The 18231-nt window shown below is 39.5% G+C and overlaps 1 pseudogene; it reads right to left on the bottom strand.

Annotated features, from left to right (window-relative positions):
- The window catches only part of LOC120041403, a 173977-nt pseudogene that overhangs the window by 58584 nt on the left and 97162 nt on the right, over positions 1–18231 (bottom strand).

Genomic DNA, 18231 nt, shown 5'->3' with positions numbered 1-18231 from the left:
TTTCAACATTCTGATGAAAGATCAGCCAAAGTAAGACTCATTTTATGATGTTATTTCATATATCTGTCGTGCATGTGAACGTGCCGTGGGCGCCCAAGTGTTTCTCTCTTTTGTGGCTACGCTAATATAGCGATACATTTTGTTTTCGCTGTAAAACATTTAATAAATCGGAAATATTGTTTGGAATCACAAGTTGCCTATCTTTCAATTGCTGCGAACTATATATTTTTCGGAAATGTTTTATGATGAGTAATTAGCTATTTGACGTTGGTGTCTGTAAATATTATGGCTGCTTTCCGTGCACTTTCTGATTGTAGCTGAAATGTAAAATATGATTTATACCTGAAATATGCAAATTTTTCGAAAAAAATATATGCTATACAATAAATATGTTATCAGACTGTCATCTGATGAATTTGTTTCTTGGTTAGTGGCTATTTATATCTTTATTTGGTCGAATTTGTGATAGCACCTGATGGAGTAAGAAACTGATGGAGTTAGAAAAGTGGTGTCATTTGCTAACGTGGTTAGCTAATAGATTTACATATTTTGTCTTCCCTGTAAAACATTTTAAAAATCGGACATGTTGGTTTGATTCACAAGAAGTTTATCTTTCATCTGGTGTCTTGGACTTGTTAATGTGTGAAAGTTAAATATTTAAAAAAAATTGCTTTTGAATTTCGCGCCCTGCACTTGAGCTGGATGTTGTCATAAGTGTACCGGTGTCGGGCTGCCCCCGTAAAAGGTTAATTGAACTCTGTGAAGCAGTTATTTGGGCTGCAATTTCTGAGGCTGGTAACTAATGAACTTTTCCTTTGCAGCAGAGGTAACTATGGGTCTTCCTTTCCTGTGGTGGTCCTCATGAGAGCCAGTTTCATCATAGCTCTTTTGCGACTGTACTTGAAGAAACATTTAAAAAGTTCTTGAACTTTTCCGGATTGACTGACCTTCAAGTAATGATGGACTGTCTTTTCTCTTTGCTTAATTGAGCTGTTCTTTCCATAATATGGACTTGGTCTTTTACCAAATAGGGCTATCTTCTGTATACCACCCCTACCTTGTCACAACACAACTGATTGGCACAAATGCATTTAGAATAAAATAAATTCCACAAATTAACTTTTAAGAAGGCACACCTGTTAATTAAAATGCATTCTACGAGCCTACCTCATCAAGCTGGTTGAGAGAATTCCAAGAGTGTGCAAAGCTGTCATCGAAGCAAAGGGTGGCTAATTTGAAGAATCTCAAATATAAAATATATTTATTTGTTGAACACTTTTTTGTTTACTACATGATTCCATATGTGTTATTTCATAGTTGATGTCTTCACTATTATTCTACAATGTAGAACATAGTACAAATAAAGAAAAACCCTGGAATGAGTAGTCCAAACTTTTGACTGGTACTGTAAATTCCTTTACCATAAGCCGCCTCCAACGTCATTTTAGAGAATTTGGCAGTACGTCCAACCGGCTTCACAAATGCAGACCACGTGTAACCAGCCAGCCCAGGACCTCCACATCCGGCTTCTTCCCCTGCGGGAGACTGAGACCAGCCACCTGGACAGCTGATGGCACCGAGTAGAACGTCTATCTGTAATAAAGCCATTTTGAGGGGGAAAACAAATTCTGATTGGCTGGGCCTGGCTCCCCAGTGGGTGGGCCTATGCCCAGTCATGTGAAGTCCGTAGATCAGGGCCTAATGAATGTATTGACATTGACTGACATATATGAACTGTAGATCGTTGAAATTGTTGCGTTTATGTTTTGTTCAGTCTATATATAGCCATATTATACAGTATGAAAAGGCTTGTTCATTCACGTCATGAATTCACTATGACATCATATTTGTAAATGTTTTATTAGACTTTTATTCTGTAATAGATCATGTGGGTTGAAAAGTGTTTTATGATGTAATAGATCATATGGGTTGAAAAGTGTTTTATGATGTAATAGATCATACGGGTTGAGTAGTGTTTTATGATGTAATAGATCATATGGGTTGAAAAGTGTTTTATGATGTAATAGATCATACGGGTTGAGTAGTGTTTTATGATGTAATAGACCATACGGGTTGAGTAGTGTTTTATGATGTAATAGATCATATGGGTTGAGTAGTGTTTTATGATGTAATAGATCATGTGGGTTGAGTAGTGTTTTATGATGTAATAGATCATGTGGGTTGAGTAGTGTTTTATGATGTAATAGATCATGTGGGTTGAGTAGTGTTTTATGATGTAATAGATCATGTGGGTTGAGTAGTGTTTTATGACGTAATAGATCATATGGGTTGAACAGTGTTTTGATGTAATAGATCATGTGGGTTGAGTAGTGTTTTATGATGTAATAGATCATGTGGGTTGAGTAGTGTTTTATGATGTAATAGATCATGTGGGTTGAGTAGTGTTTTATGATGTAATAGATCATGTGGGTTGAGTAGTGTTTTATGATGTAATAGATCATACGGGTTGAGTAGTGTTTTATGATGTAATAGATCATACGGGTTGAGTAGTGTTTTATGATGTAATAGATCATACGGGTTGAGTAGTGTTTTATGATGTAATAGATCATATGGGTTGAGTAGTGTTTTATGATGTAATAGATCATATGGGTTTAGTGTTTTATGATGTAATAGATCATATGGGTTGAGTAGTGTTTTATGATGTAATAGATCATATGGGTTGAGTAGTGTTTTATGATGTAATAGATCATATGGGTTGAAAAGTGTTTTATGATGTAATAGATCATATGGGTTGAGTAGTGTTTAATGATGTAATAGATCATATGGGTTGAAAAGTGTTTTATGATGTAATAGATCATATGGGTTGAAAAGTGTTTTATGATGTAATAGATCATATGGGTTTAGTGTTTTATGATGTAATAGATCATATGTGTTGAAAAGTGTTTTATGATGTAATAGATCATATAGGTTGAGTAGTGTTTTATGATGTAATAGATCATATAGGTTGAGTAGTGTTTTATGATGTAATAGATCATATGGGTTGAGTAGTGTTTTATGATGTAATAGATCATATGGGTTGAAAAGTGTTTTATGATGTAATAGATCATATGGGTTTAGTGTTTTATGATGTAATAGATCATATGGGTTGAGTAGTGTTTTATGATGTAATAGATCATATGGGTTGAGTAGTGTTTTATGATGTAATAGATCATATGGGTTGAGTAGTGTTTTATGATGTAATAGATCATATAGGTTGAGTAGTGTTTTATGATGTAATAGATCATATGGGTTGAAAAGTGTTTTATGATGTAATACATTTACATTTAAGTCATTTAGCAGACGCTCTTATCCAGAGCGACTTACAAATTGGTGCATTCACCATATGATATCCAGTGGAACAACCACTTTACAATAGTGCATCTAAATCACCATCTAAATAATAGATCATATGGGTTGAAAAGTGTTTTATGATGTAATAGATCATACGGGTTGAGTAGTGTTTTATGATGTAGTAGATCATACGGGTTGAGTAGTGTTTTATGATGTAATAGATCATACGGGTTGAAAAGTGTTTTATGATGTAATAGACCATACGGGTTGAGTAGTGTTTTATGATGTAATAGATCATACGGGTTGAGTAGTGTTTTATGATGTAATAGATCATGTGGGTTGAGTAGTGTTTTATGATGTAATAGATCATGTGGGTTGAGTAGTGTTTTATGATGTAATAGATCATGTGGGTTGAGTAGTGTTTTATGATGTAATAGATCATATGGGTTGAACAGTGTTTTATGATGTAATAGATCATGTGGGTTGAGTAGTGTTTTATGATGTAATAGGTAATGTGGTTTGAGTAGTGTTTTATGATGTAATAGATCATACGGGTTGAGTAGTGTTTTATGATGTAATAGATCATACGGGTTGAGTAGTGTTTTATGATGTAATAGATCATATGGGTTGAGTAGTGTTTTATGATGTAATAGACCATACGGGTTTAGTAGTGTTTTATGATGTAATAGATCATACGGGTTGAGTAGTGTTTTATGATGTAATAGACCATACGGGTTGAGTAGTGTTTAATGATGTAATAGATCATACGGGTTGAAAAGTGTTTTATGATGTAATAGATCATACGGGTTGAAAAGTGTTTTATGATGTAATAGATCATATGGGTTGAGTAGTGTTTTATGATGTAATAGATCATATGGGTTGAAAAGTGTTTTATGATGTAATAGATCATATGGGTTTAGTGTTTTATGATGTAATAGATCATATGGGTTGAGTAGTGTTTTATGATGTAATAGATCATATGGGTTGAGTAGTGTTTTATGATGTAATAGATCATATGGGTTGAGTAGTGTTTTATGATGTAATAGATCATATAGGTTGAGTAGTGTTTTATGATGTAATAGATCATATGTGTTGAGTAGTGTTTTATTATGTAATAGATCATACGGGTTGAGTAGTGTTTTATGATGTAATAGATCATATGGGTTTGAGTAGTGTTTTATGATGTAATAGATCATACGGGTTGAAGAGTGTTTTATGATGTAATAGATCATATGAAGAATGGCGCTGAAGGAGACGGCTGCCATTTTACGATCCCGTAACCAATTGTGCGATTGTGTATGCTTCTTCTCGTTATTTGTAACTTATTTTGTACATAATGTTTCTGCCACCGTGTCTTATGACCGAAAATAGCTTCTAGATATCAGGACAGCGATTACTCACCCCATACTGGAGAAATACTTTTTCTTCAATGAAGGATTTACTTCAAAAGCCGGACAAGGCCCTCATCCTCGTCGGAGGTATCAGGGACGAAGGTCCGGGTCCTTGTAAGGATCCGTCGCCAAGAGGGTAATCTACCTTTACCATCGGTCCTATTAGCCAACGTACAATCAATCGATAAAAGACGAAGTACGATTACGTATATATCCTACCAACGGGACATAAAAAACTGTTTCACCGAGTCATCATATCACAACCAGCTATTGTTGGGAGTCCCATAGGGCGACTCAGAATTGGCCAAGCGTCGTCTGATGTAGGACGTCATTGTAAAATAGAACTTGTTCTTAACTGACTAGTTAAATAAAGGTTCAATAAAGATATGGCCAACAGCAAACAGGAAAACACTCAGAGGTGGCGCTCCTAGTGGCCGGAGACTTTAATGCAGGAAAACTGAAATCTGTTTTACATAATTTCTACCAGCGCGTAAATTGTGCAACCAGAGGAAAACGCTAGACCACCTTTACTCCACACATAGACGCAAGTTTGCGGACGACACTACAGTGGTAGGCTTGATTACCAACAACGACGAAACGGCCTACAGGGAGGAGGTGAGGGCCCTCGGAGTGTGGTGTCAGGAAAATAACATCACACTCAACGTCAACAAAACAAAGGAGATGATTGTGGACTTCAGGAAACAGCAGAGGGAGCACCCCCCTATCCACATCGACGGGACAGTAGAGGAGAGGGTAGTAAGTTTTAAGTTCCTCGGCGTACACTTCACGGACAAACTGAATTGGTCCACCCACACAGACAGCGTTGTGAAGAAGGCACAGCAGCGCCTCTTCAACCTCAGGAGGCTGAAGAAATTTGGCTTGTCACCAAAAGCACGCACAAACTTCTACAGATGCACAATCGAGAGCATCCTGTCGGGCTGTATCACCGCCTGGTACGGCAACTGCTCCGCCCACAACCGTAAGGCTCTCCAGAGGGTAGTGAGGTCTGCACAACGCATCACCGGGATACCTACACCACCCGATGTCACAGGAAGGCCATAAAGATCATCAAGGACAACAACCACGCGAGCCACTGCCTGTTCACCCCGCTATCATCCAGAAGGCGAGGTCAGTACAGGTGCATCAAAGCAGGGACCGAGAGACTGAAAAACAGCTTCTATCTCAAGGCCATCAGACTGTTAAACAGCCACCACTAACATTTAGTGGCCGCTGCCAACATACTGACTCAACTCCAGCCACTTTAATAATGGGAATTGATGGAAATGTATGTAAAAATGTATCACTAGCCACTTTAAACAATGCCACTTAATATAATGTTTACATACCCTACATTACTCATCTCATATGTATATACTGTACTCTATATCATCTACTGCATCTTGCCATCTTTATGTAATACATGTATCACTAGCCACTTTAAACTATGCAACTTTATGTTTATATACCCTACATTACTCATCTCATATGTATATACTGTACTCTATACCATCTACTGCATCTTGCCTATGCCGTTCTGTACCATCACTCATTCATATATCTTTATGTACATATCCTTTACACTTGTGTGTATAACGTAGTAGTTGTGGAATTGTTAGATTACTCGTTGGTTATTACTGCATTGTCGGAACTAGAAGCACAAGCATTTCGCTACACTCGCATTAACATCTGCTAACCATGTGTATGAGACAAATAACATTTGTTTTGATTTGATACAAAGCTCTCCCTCGCCCTCCATGTGGCAAATTTGACCATAATTCTATCCTGATTCCTGCTTAAAAGCAAAAACTAAAGCAGGAAGCACCAGTGACTCGGTCACTAAGAAAGTGGTCAGATGAAGCAGAAGCTACAGGACTATTTTGCACAGACTGGAATATGTTCCGGGATTCTTCCGATGGCTTTGAGAAGTACACCACATCAGTCACTGGCTTCATCAATAAATGCATTGATGATGTCGTCCCCACAGTGACCGTACGTACATACTAGAGGTCGACCGATTAATCAGGGCCGATTTCAAGTTTTCATAACAATCAGTAATCGGCCTTTTTGGACGCTGACTATGGCAGATTACATTGCAATCCACGAGGAAACTGCGTGGCAGGCTGACTTCGTTACACAAGTGCAGCGTCAAAAGGACCTTGTGTTGCACAGAGCCAAGGTAAGTTGCTAGCTATCATTAAACTTATCTTATAAAAACAATCAATCTTCACATAATCACTAGTTAACTACACATGGTTGATGATATTACTAGGTTAACTAGCTTGTCCTGCGTTGCATATAATCAATGTTGTGCCTGTTAATTTATCATCGAATCACAGCCTACTTCAACTTCGCCAAATAGGTGATGATTAAAAAAAGTGCATTGCTGAAAAAAGCACAATCTTTGCACAAATGTATCCAACTATAAACATCAACTTAAAATCAATGCACAGAAGTTGATTTTTTTTTAAACCTGTATATTTAGTTAAGAAATTCATGTTAGCAGGCAATATTAACTAGGGAAATTGTGTTACTTCTCTTGTGTTCAGTGCAAGCAGAGTCAGGGTATATGGAACAGTTAGGGCCGCCGGGCTCGTTGTGAACTGTGAACTAATATGCCAGAATTTGACAGAGTTGAAGTCGGAAGTTTACATTAACTTAGGTTGGAGTCTTTAAAACTCGTTTTTCAACCACTTGTTCACAAACTATAGTTTTGCCAAGTCGGTTAGGATATCTACTTTGTGCATGACACAAGTAATTTTTCCAACAATTGTTTATAGACAGATTATTTCACTGTATCACAATTCCAGTGGGTCAGACGTTTACATACACTAAGTTGACTGTGCATTTAAACAGCTTGGAAAATTCCAGACAATTATGGCATGGCTTTAGAAGCTTCTGATAGGCTAATTGACATCATTTGAGTCAATTGGAGGTGTAACTTTGGATGTATTTCAAGGCCTACCTTCAAACTCAGTGCCTCTTTGCTTGACATCATGAGAAAATCAAAAGAAATCAGCCAAGACTTATAGATGACCTGGAGCCAGTGAGTTTGGCGACGAATATGTAGAGAGGGCCAACGAGAGCATACAGGTTGCAGTGGTGGGTAGTATATGGGGCTTTGGTGACAAAACGGATGGCACTGTGATAGACTACATCCAATTTGCTGAGTAGAGTGTTGGAGGCTATTTTGTAAATGACTTCGCCGATGTCAAGGATCGGTAGGATAGTCAGTTTTACAAGCGTATGTTTGGCAGCATGAGTGAAGGAGGTTTCGTTGCGAAATAGGAAGCCGATTCTAGATTTAATTTTGGATTGGAGATGCTTAATGTGAGTCTGGAAGGAGAGTTTACAGTCTAACCAGACACCTAAGTATTTGTAGTTGTCCACATATTCTAAGTCAGAACCGTCCAGAGTAGTGATGCTAGTCAGGCGGGCGGGTGCGGGCAGCAATCGGTTGAAGAGCATGCATTTAGTTTTACTAGCATTTAAAAGTAGTTGGAGGCCACGAAAGAGTGTTGTATGGCATTGAAGCTCGTTTGGAGGTTTGTTAAAACAGTGTCCAAAGAAGGGCCAGATGTATACAGAATGGTGTCGTCTGCGTAGAGGTGGATCAGAGAATCCCCAGCAGCAAGAGCGACATCATTGATACAGTTGAAGTCGGAAGTTTACATGCACTTATGTTGGAGTCATTAAAACTTGTTTTTCAACCACTCCACAAATTTCTTGCTCACAAACTATAGTTTTGGCAAGTCGGTTAGGACATCTACTTTGTGCATGACACAAGTAATTTTTCCAACAATTGTTTACAGACAGATTATTTCACTTTTAATTCACTGTAGCACAATTCCAGTGGGTCAGAAGTTTACATACACTAAGTTGACTGTGCCTTTAAACAGCTTGGAAAATTCCAGAAAATTATGACATGGCTTTAGACGCCTCTGGTAGGCCAATTGACCTCATTTGAGTCAATTGGAGGTGTACCTGTGGATGTTTTTCAAGGCCTACCTTCAAACTCAGTGCCTCTTTGCTTGACATCATGGGAAAATCAAAAGAAATCAGCCAAGACCTCAGAAAAAAAATTGTAGACCTCCACAAGTCTGGTTCATTGTTGGGAGTAATTTCCAAATGCCTGAAGGTACTACGTTCATCTGTATAAACAATAGTACGCAAGTATAAACACCATGGGACCACGCAGCCGTCATATTGGCTCATTCATCCCCCTCTTCTCCCCTGTAACTATTCCCCAGGTTGTTGCTGTAAATGAGAATGTGTTCTCAGTCAACATACCTGGTCAAATAAAAAATAAATTAATACAGCTACGGAAGGAGACGCGTTCTGACTCCTAGAGATGAACGTACTTTGGTGCGAAAAGCCCTGACCTCAATGCTATAGAAAATGTGTGGCCAGAACTGAAAAAGCGTGTGTGAGCAAGGAGGCCTACAAATCTGACTCAGTTACACCAGCTCTGTCAGGAGGAATGGGCCATAATTCACCCAACTTATTGTGGGAAGCTTGTGGAAGGCTACCCGAAACGTAAACTTCTGACACACTGGGAATGTGATGAAAGAAATAAAAGCTGAAATATATCATTCTCTCTACTATTATTCTGACATTTCACATTCTTAAAATAAAGTGGTGATCCTAACTGACCTAAGACAGGGCATTTTTACAAGGATTAAATGTCAGAAATTGTGAAAAACTGAGTTTAAATGTATTTGGCTGAGGTGTATGTAAACTTCTGACTTCAACTGTAATCATGACATAACATTGAAGGTTGTGCAATGTAACAGCAATATTTAGACTTATGGATGCCACCCGTTTTATAAAATATGGAACGGTTCCGTATTTCACTGAAAGAATAAACGTTTTGTTTTCTAAATTAAACTTTCTGGATTTTACCATATTAATGACCTAAGGCTTGTATTTCTGTGTGTTTATTATAATTAAGTCTATGATTTGATATTTGACAGAGCAGTCTAACTGAGCGGTGGTAGGCAGCAGCAGGCTCGTAACCATTCATTCAAACAGCACTTTCCTGCGTTTGCCAGCAGCTCTTAGCAATGCTTGAAGCACAGCGCTGTTTATGACTTCAAGCCTATCAACTCCCGAGATTAGGCTGACAATACTAAAGTGCCTATAAGAACATCCAATACTCAAAGGTATATGAAATACAAACGGTATAGAGAGAAATAGTCTCATAATTCCTATAATAACTACAACCTAAAACCTCTTACCTGAGAATATTGAAGACTCATGTTAAAAGGAACTACCAGCTTTCATATGTTCTCATGTTCTGAGCAAGGAACTTAAACGTTAGCTTTTTTACATGGCACATACTGCACTTTTACTTTCTTCTCCAACACTTTGTTTTTGCATTATTTAAACCAAATTGAACATGTTTCATTATTTATTTGAGACTAAATAGATTTTATTTATGTATTATATTACGTTCAAATAAAATTGTTCATTCGGTATTGTTGTAAATGTCATTATTACAAATATATATATAAAAATGTGCCGATTAATCGGTATTGGCTATTTATGGTCCTCCAATAAATCCGTATCGGCGTTGAAAAATCATAATCGGTACATACCCCAACCAGAAGTTATGGATTACAGGCAACATCCCCACTGAGCTAAAGGGTAGTAATCCGGAAGCTTATAAGAAATCCCGCTATGCCCTCCGACGAACCATCAAACAGGCAAAGAGTCAAAACAGGACTATGATCGTATCATACTACACCGGCTCCGAGGTTCGTCGGATATTTGCAGGGCTTGCAAACTATCACACACTATAAAGAGAAGCACAGCCGCGAGCTGCCCCGTGACACCTACCAGATGAGCTAAATTACTTGTATGCTCGCTTCGAGGCAAGTAACACTGAAGCATGCATGAGAGCATCAGCTGTTCCGGGTCAACATTCCCAAGGCCGCAGGGCCAGACGAATTACCCGGATGTGTACTCCGAGCTAGCCCTGACCGAGTCTGTATTACCAACATGTTTCAAGCAGACCACCATAGTCCCTGTGTCCAAGAACACTAAGGTAACCTACCTAAATTACTACCGACCTGTAGCACTCACGTCTGTAGCCATGAAGTGCTTTGAAAGGCTGGTCATGGCTCACATCAACACCATTATCCCAGTAACACTTAGACCCACTCCAATTTGCATACCGCCCCAACAGATCCACAGACGATACCATCTCTATTGCACTCAACACTGCCCTTTCCCACCTGGACAAAAGGAACGCTTATGTGAGAATGCTATTCATTGACTACAGCTCAGCATTCAACACCATAGTGCCCTCAAAGCTCATCACTAAGCTAAGGACCCTGGGACTAAACACCTCCCTCTGCAACTGGATCCTGGACTTCCTGACGGGCCGCCCCCAGGTGGTAAGGGTAGGTAACTACACATCAGCCACATTGATCCTCAACACGGGGGCCCCTCAGGGGTGCATGCTCAGTCCCCTCCTGTACTCCCTGTTCACTCATGACTGCACGGCCAGGCACTACTCCAACACCATCATTAAGTTTGCCGATGACAACAGTGGTAGGCCTGATAACTGCACCATCGAGAGCCTCCTGATTGGTTGCATCACTGCCTGGTATGGCAACTGCTCGACCTCCGACCACAAGGCACTACAGTACATCACTGGGGCCAAGCTTCCTGCCATCCAGGACATATATACCAGGCGGTGTCAGAGGAAGGCCCTAAAAATTGTTAAAGACTCCAGCCACCCTAGTCATAGACTGTTCTCTCTTTTACCACATGGCAAGCAGTACCACATGGCAAGCGGTACCACACGGAAAGCGGTACCACACGGCAAGCAGTACCACATGGCAAGCGGTACCACACGGAAAGCGGTACCACACGGCAAGCGGTACCACACGGCAAGCGGTACCACACGGCAAGCGGTACCACAGGGCAAGCGGTACCACACGGAAAGCGGTACCACACGGAAAGCGGTACCACACGGCAAGCGGTACCACACGGCAAGCAGTACCACATGGCAAGCGGTACCACACGGAAAGCGGTTCCACACGGCAAGCGGTACCACACGGCAAGCGGTACCACACGGCAAGCGGTACCACACGGCAAGCGGTACCGGAGCGTAAACAACAACAGTAATTGATGTTGGGGATGCAGGGCAGCATTCATATATGGTCGATTCCGTGGGAAAGTCAAACTGAACATGTGTAACAGGGGTGAGAACGGGCCGTAAACTCACTCCATAGCGAGCTTGAAACGTCACAGATGGAGATAACCAACAGGTACCTTTTGCATATCTTCAATCGGTTCAATGTCAAGGAGGACGGTCACGTGTGTTGAGAAGCAGAGGATCACTAGTTTGAGCCAAGTATGGGGACAGAGGAGGAAGCTAAACTGTTAGCAGCACATTGATGTCAAAAAAGTTAGTAATTTCCAAATGAAACAATGTTCTTTAAAGTCTATGTTGGAGTTCAGCCTTCACTTGACCTGATAAAGTAGGAAATGAAATTAATTTTGTCCATTACAGAGACGGAGGCCAAGTCTCACAAAAAATGCTTTTCATTTATACATATTTCATGGCTTTTAGAAAAGGCTTACAGAGTTTGTTTTAAACAATACATTTGTTGTGTAGATCAGATGTTAATGAAGCAATACAGACCACATTGAAGTGTCTGGAGTTTAGTTTGTGTGTTCTAGAGTCTTGTAAAGATAGGGGGGTTGACTGGGACAGGCAATGTAACATCCATAATGTTTTTAGGGAAAGATTTTGTAAAACATGTGTAACGGATGTGAAATGGCTAGCTAGTTAGCGGTGGTGTGCGCTAATAGCCTTTCAGTCGGTGACGTCACTTGTTCTGAGACCTTGAAGTACTGGTTCCCCTTGCTCTGCAAGGGCCGCGGCCTTTGTGGAGCGATGGGTAACGATGCTTCGTGGGTGACTGTTGTTGGTGTGTGCAGAGGGTCCCTGGTTCGCGCCCGTGCCGGGGCGAGGGGACGGACTAAAGTTATACTTTTACACATTCACCTTACATCAGATCATCTTGAAACTTTCTCTCTAAAGCTAACTTTCACCAAGGTTTTATATGGTCTATTGGTTTCTCTCTTTTCAATGGCAGAATCCTTTTTCAGTGTTATGATATTCATAACATCCATATCCACCAGTCCATCTTCCTGTCAACTAACATAACTCTGCTGGTTGTCCTGGTAACAAATACAAGTGGGCAGATCTATTGTATTTGTTCGAACTAAACTACAGCACTTACTTTGATGTGTCAAATCTGATCCTTTCTTCTCTCCTCCTCCTCTCACAGTTCCACTCAGCCCCGTTGTTTTCCTGCAGTCCACCAGCAGCACAGACAACCTCTTCATACCCAGGAGTAAGGCGCTACCGGGAGAGGCACGACACGGGGACTCCGGGAGGGAGGAAGGGCTAGCGTTGTCCTGGTAACCATAAAGAGGGGACACAGACATATATCATTATGGATGCTGATGTCACTGTAGTCATAAAGTGCTTTACAGAAACGCAGCCCAGACCCAGATAGAGCAAGCTGTATGCTAGACCAAACCAAGCTGTACCATCTGGTGTTCTGATCTGGAGAGACTCTTCTCTGCCTCGTCAGCATCAGGATGTTGTTGAGGCTCCCCAGAGGATCCACAATAGTCATGTCTCTCTCCTGTATGAATGAGAACATCAAACAGATGGTAAACTTATGACCATCTATTACAATCATAGAGTCTTACAAGAGGCATGAACATGTATAAAAACGGCCTAAAATGACCACTTTCATCATGATTTTGTCAAATATTGTTTGTGTTGTAAATGTGAAAGAGTCACAACACTAAGAGCCTTTTACGTCCCTTTGATATTTTAAGTTTATGCCTGTTATTTTAGATGAAGTGTACTTTAATATAGACCACCTGGAGAATTCAATATATCTCGTTTAAAAGTCCCAAAAATATATGCACCAATGGCAGATCGATCTTTTAACAATTTCTACAGTACTGAACAACATATTCATGTGTAGAACTTCAGTAGAATGTCCCTTATATATAAATAAATTTGATTTAGAATGCCCCTTAAAAACCCCACATTAGTTCAACAACGGCATAGTTTGTGCCCCTGTTTTTAAGACAGAACTCACTGGAGTTAAACGGATCTTCAGCCTCCTCCCTTTTCACTCCTAAAACGTCCTCCTCCTCTTTTATTGAGATAGCCTCCTCTTCCTCTTTTACTCCAAAAGGTTCTTCCTCTTCTTTCACTACATTCTCTTCTTTCAATGTTATGGCATCTTCCTCCTTTTTGATTCTGAAAGCTTCTACCTCCTCCTCTTCCACTCTGACAACCTCTTTCCCATCTTCCTCTTTCACTGTAATATCGTCCTCTTCTTTCAATGAGATAGCCTCCTCTTCCTCATTTTTCATCCTGAAAGCTTCTTCCTCTCCTTTCATCAGAGCTTCTTTCTCCGTCTAGTTTAGTGAGCTCATGCCAGGTCGCAGTTGTAAATGAGAACTTGTTCTCAACTAGTCTACTTGGTTAAATAAAGGTGAAATAAATACAAATAAAAAATGCTCCTGGAGATTAGCCTAGTGCAGTACCAATGTAACACATTTGCTAATGTAATAAGCAAATTGCGTTTAAATGAACAAGTAGATTCGTAAACAGAATGATGTTCTAAACACTAAGAGTAAAATACACAAGATTGGTCTAAAGATCTTAAACGTTTCGGTTTTATGTTCGCTAGCAAACCACCGCGGTGGGTGAATCAGAAGCCTTTTGTCGCTGTTGAAGAAGTCTCCCGTCCCGTCCACTATATTATACGTCACACAAGAACCATCAACTGAAAGACTCACATCGCCGTCTGCTGCCTGGAGTAGGTAACGCAGACTGGGAAAAAATCCCCATTACAATGTTTATTCTGGCAAGCAATGTCATAAGAAGTAATTTAAAAACAACCAGCTGTTATGTTTTCTCTTCCTTCTTACAGCCAATACTTTCCTCCAGGGCTGGTCTGCCCAATAGGCAGGATTAGGTGACAGATTGAAGAGGATGGCATATTCCTAGCTAAATTGACCAAGGCTCATCTGGTGGTATAATTTGTATTCATTTTTGCCATAGTTATTCTGAACCTTGCCTGCAAGTTGTCGTTATCTACACCCAAAAAATGAAAATATCTTCTCAGATATCTCAAATATTTTTCTCAGACTTCAAAAGTGGTCTCCTGATGTGGTTTAATTATTGTTGTGGACTTAGAACATCCAATGTTGTTGTTTTTCTATTAACAGTGTGATTTTGGAAGCGAAAAACAGAAAAACAGCGACAATCAGAAACCTTGAAAAACTAAAAGTAGAATATAAATTAAAGATTATGTCCCTGAATGGTCAAAAACCTCTTCAAACAGAAGTACGTTTATAGCACAAAATATCTTACAGGTAGGCCCTCTCTCACTCTCTCTCATCATGTCACAAGCTGAGAGGCTCCCAGAGGCAGGGCAATAAAAGACAGAGGCTCACTCAACTGCCCCTTCCCTCTCCAACAGACATCAACCCAAAACATCCTGCAGACAGAACATCTAAAAGATCATCTGGGAATCCTTTCTTCCTCATGGAGCTTTTCAAAAGTGGGGTGAATATTCAATGTGAAGTTTGTACAGTGCATTCGGAGAGTATTCAGACCCCTTGACTTTTTCCACATTTTGTTACATTACAGCGTATTCTAAAATGTATTACTTAAAATTTTCCCTCATGAATCTACACACAATAACCAAATAATAATTGAATTTACCACAAGTGGACTCCAATCAAGTTGTAGAAACATCTCAAGTCTGATCAATGGAAACAGGATGCACCTGAGCTCAGTTTCACATCTAATATCAAAGGGTCTGAATACTTACGTTAATAAGGTTTTCTATTTTTTGTTTTAAATATATTTGCAAAATTTATAAAAACCTTTTATCGCTTTATCATTATGGGGTATTGTGTGTAGATTTCTGAGGAAATAGTTTTATTTAATCCATTTTAGAATAAGACATCATAACAAAATGTGGACAAAGTCAAGGGGTCTGAATACTTTCCAAAGGCACTGGAAGTGATTGAGGAGAGAGCATCATTGCTATATTCGAATTAAAATTATTGACCATTAAGAGAACACCTGACGAAAGCAAGGCGTGACCCATATAGAATTAAAACAACATTATTCTTAATGAGAAATATAATCTAATAAACAAATGTTTGCATAATCAAAGACATGAAAACATTGTATTTAGCTTGGCTTTCATATGGCCAGGAAGGTCATTGAGAATAACAATAGACAATAGTTATTGTTGCTAGTTTAGGGATGAAGATAGTGAAGGTTCATGAATGTTAAAGATGTGTGTGTGGATGTTGACAGAGGGGGATTAGAACCCCAAAGTAATAGTGGTACAAAAGATCATAAAGGTCATTTAACATTCGTGTTTAGGGAGAAATAACTTTTTGGAAACCACTATTCACACTATGTACAGACATAGAAAACCATCACGTCAAGGAGGTGTAACAGTGATGAATGGCTATTCAATGTACAACAGTAGTCTTCTGTAACAAGCAATACCTGGTAAATATGTTTACATACATCCATGACTGAATGGTTTCATGAACTCCTTTAAAGGTTTTGTAAGTAAATTGTAACCGGTCCTCAATCAGCAGTCTGAATTAACCTAGAGGCACCAAAACATCAACTTTTAGAGAAGTTTGGAGATTATTCCACAAGTAAGGTGCTAAGAGCTGATTTACCTAACTGTACAGACCAAAGGAATTCCCAGAGCTAGCCATCCCTGAGACTGTATATGATAACACCAACTCTTACCTCTAATGGTTATTGTAGATGTTAGCTACAGAGGGAGTTACTGTCAAAGAGATTTATAAATGCAAAGAGAGCAATGAATGGACCTACGTGACCACAAAGAGGGTCAGCCTACTTCCTGATGGAGAATGCAGGGAGGTGTACTGAACCTGTACCCAGAATAAAACAAAGTGCATTATGGTCAAATGCATCTAATGGCTTTTAATGAAGTGGCAGCTGTATTCATATAGATGATGTCACCATAGTCTAGGACCAGTAAGAACATCGATTGAATGATCTGCTTTGTACTATTAAGCAAGAGGCCTGACCTATTTCTATAGAAGAAGACCCTTTTCATACTCAGCATCTTAATTAACTAACTCATCAATATGGTTTTTAAAAGACAGCTTAATGTCTATACAGAAACCCAGCCTAAAACCCCAACTCAGCATCTTAATTAACTAACTCATCAATATGGTTTTTAAAAGACAGCTTAATGTCTATACAGAAACCCAGCCTAAAACCCCAACTCAGCATCTTAATTAACTAACTCATCAATATCTTTTTAAAATACAGCTTAATGTCTATACAGAAACCCAGCCTAAAACCCCAACTCAGCAGCTTAATTAACTAACTCATCAATATGTTTTTAAAAGACAGCTTAACGTCTAGACAGAAACCCAGCCTAAAACCCCAACTCAGCATCTTAATTAACTAACTCATCAATATGTTTTTAAAAGACAGCTTAACATCTAGACAGAAACCCAGCCTAAAACACCAACTCAGCATCTTAACTAACTCATCAATATGGTTTTTAAAAGACAGGTTAACGTCAGATACACCATACAAGGTACACACACTTCAATCATTAGAATTATTTTTGTACAATCTAGAAAACAACATATACTTAGTTTTTTTTGTATTGTTGTACCGGGTCTTGTTGTAACGGGTCTCGTCCCGTGTATTGTCATTACGGGTCTCGTCCCGTGTATTGATGTAACGGGTCTCGTCCCGTGTATTGTCATTACGGGTCTCGTCCCGTGTATTGTCATTACGGGTCTCGTCCCGTGTATTGTCGTAACGGGTCTCGTCCCGTGTATTGTCGTAACGGGTCTCGTCCCGTGTATTGTTACTATGGGTCTCGTCCTGTGTATTGTCATTACGGGTCTCGTCCCGTGTATTGTCATTACGGGTCTCGTCCCGTGTATTGTCATTACGGGTCTCGTCCCGTGTATTGTTGTAACGGGTCTCGTCCCGTGTATTGTCATTACGGGTCTCGTCCCGTGTATTGTCATTACGGGTCTCGTCCCGTGTATTGTTACTATGGGTCTCGTCCCGTGTATTTATTAGAGGTTTACACCTCGCTCATTGTTTGGGTTACAGCCTCGTGTAAAATATACGTGTTTGCTTTGGGCTTCGTCCCCGTCATGTTTATGACGTACGCATCTGTGGGTAGAAAAAAATATACCATATATTTAGTATTACACAGATTCAATAACAATATAAGGTCAATAAAGGTTTTCTGTAAAATAATGACAGCATACTGTAGTTCAGATAGAGACTGATCAGCAGGGTGGGCAATATAGTACACAACTGTATCGTCTGCATACAGATGCAGGAAGCAGTTTATTTTGACAAAACAATATTGTTAACGTATACAATATAGTTGTTTATTAGACATTCTAGCATATAAAACAATGCCTAGGAACTAAAGATTTTATATGCAACATTTGAACAACA

Source organism: Salvelinus namaycush, unplaced genomic scaffold (assembly GCF_016432855.1).
Source record: "Salvelinus namaycush isolate Seneca unplaced genomic scaffold, SaNama_1.0 Scaffold46, whole genome shotgun sequence".
Taxonomy (NCBI): Eukaryota; Metazoa; Chordata; class Actinopteri; order Salmoniformes; family Salmonidae; genus Salvelinus; species Salvelinus namaycush.
This window is presented reverse-complemented; position numbering and strand designations above follow the sequence as displayed.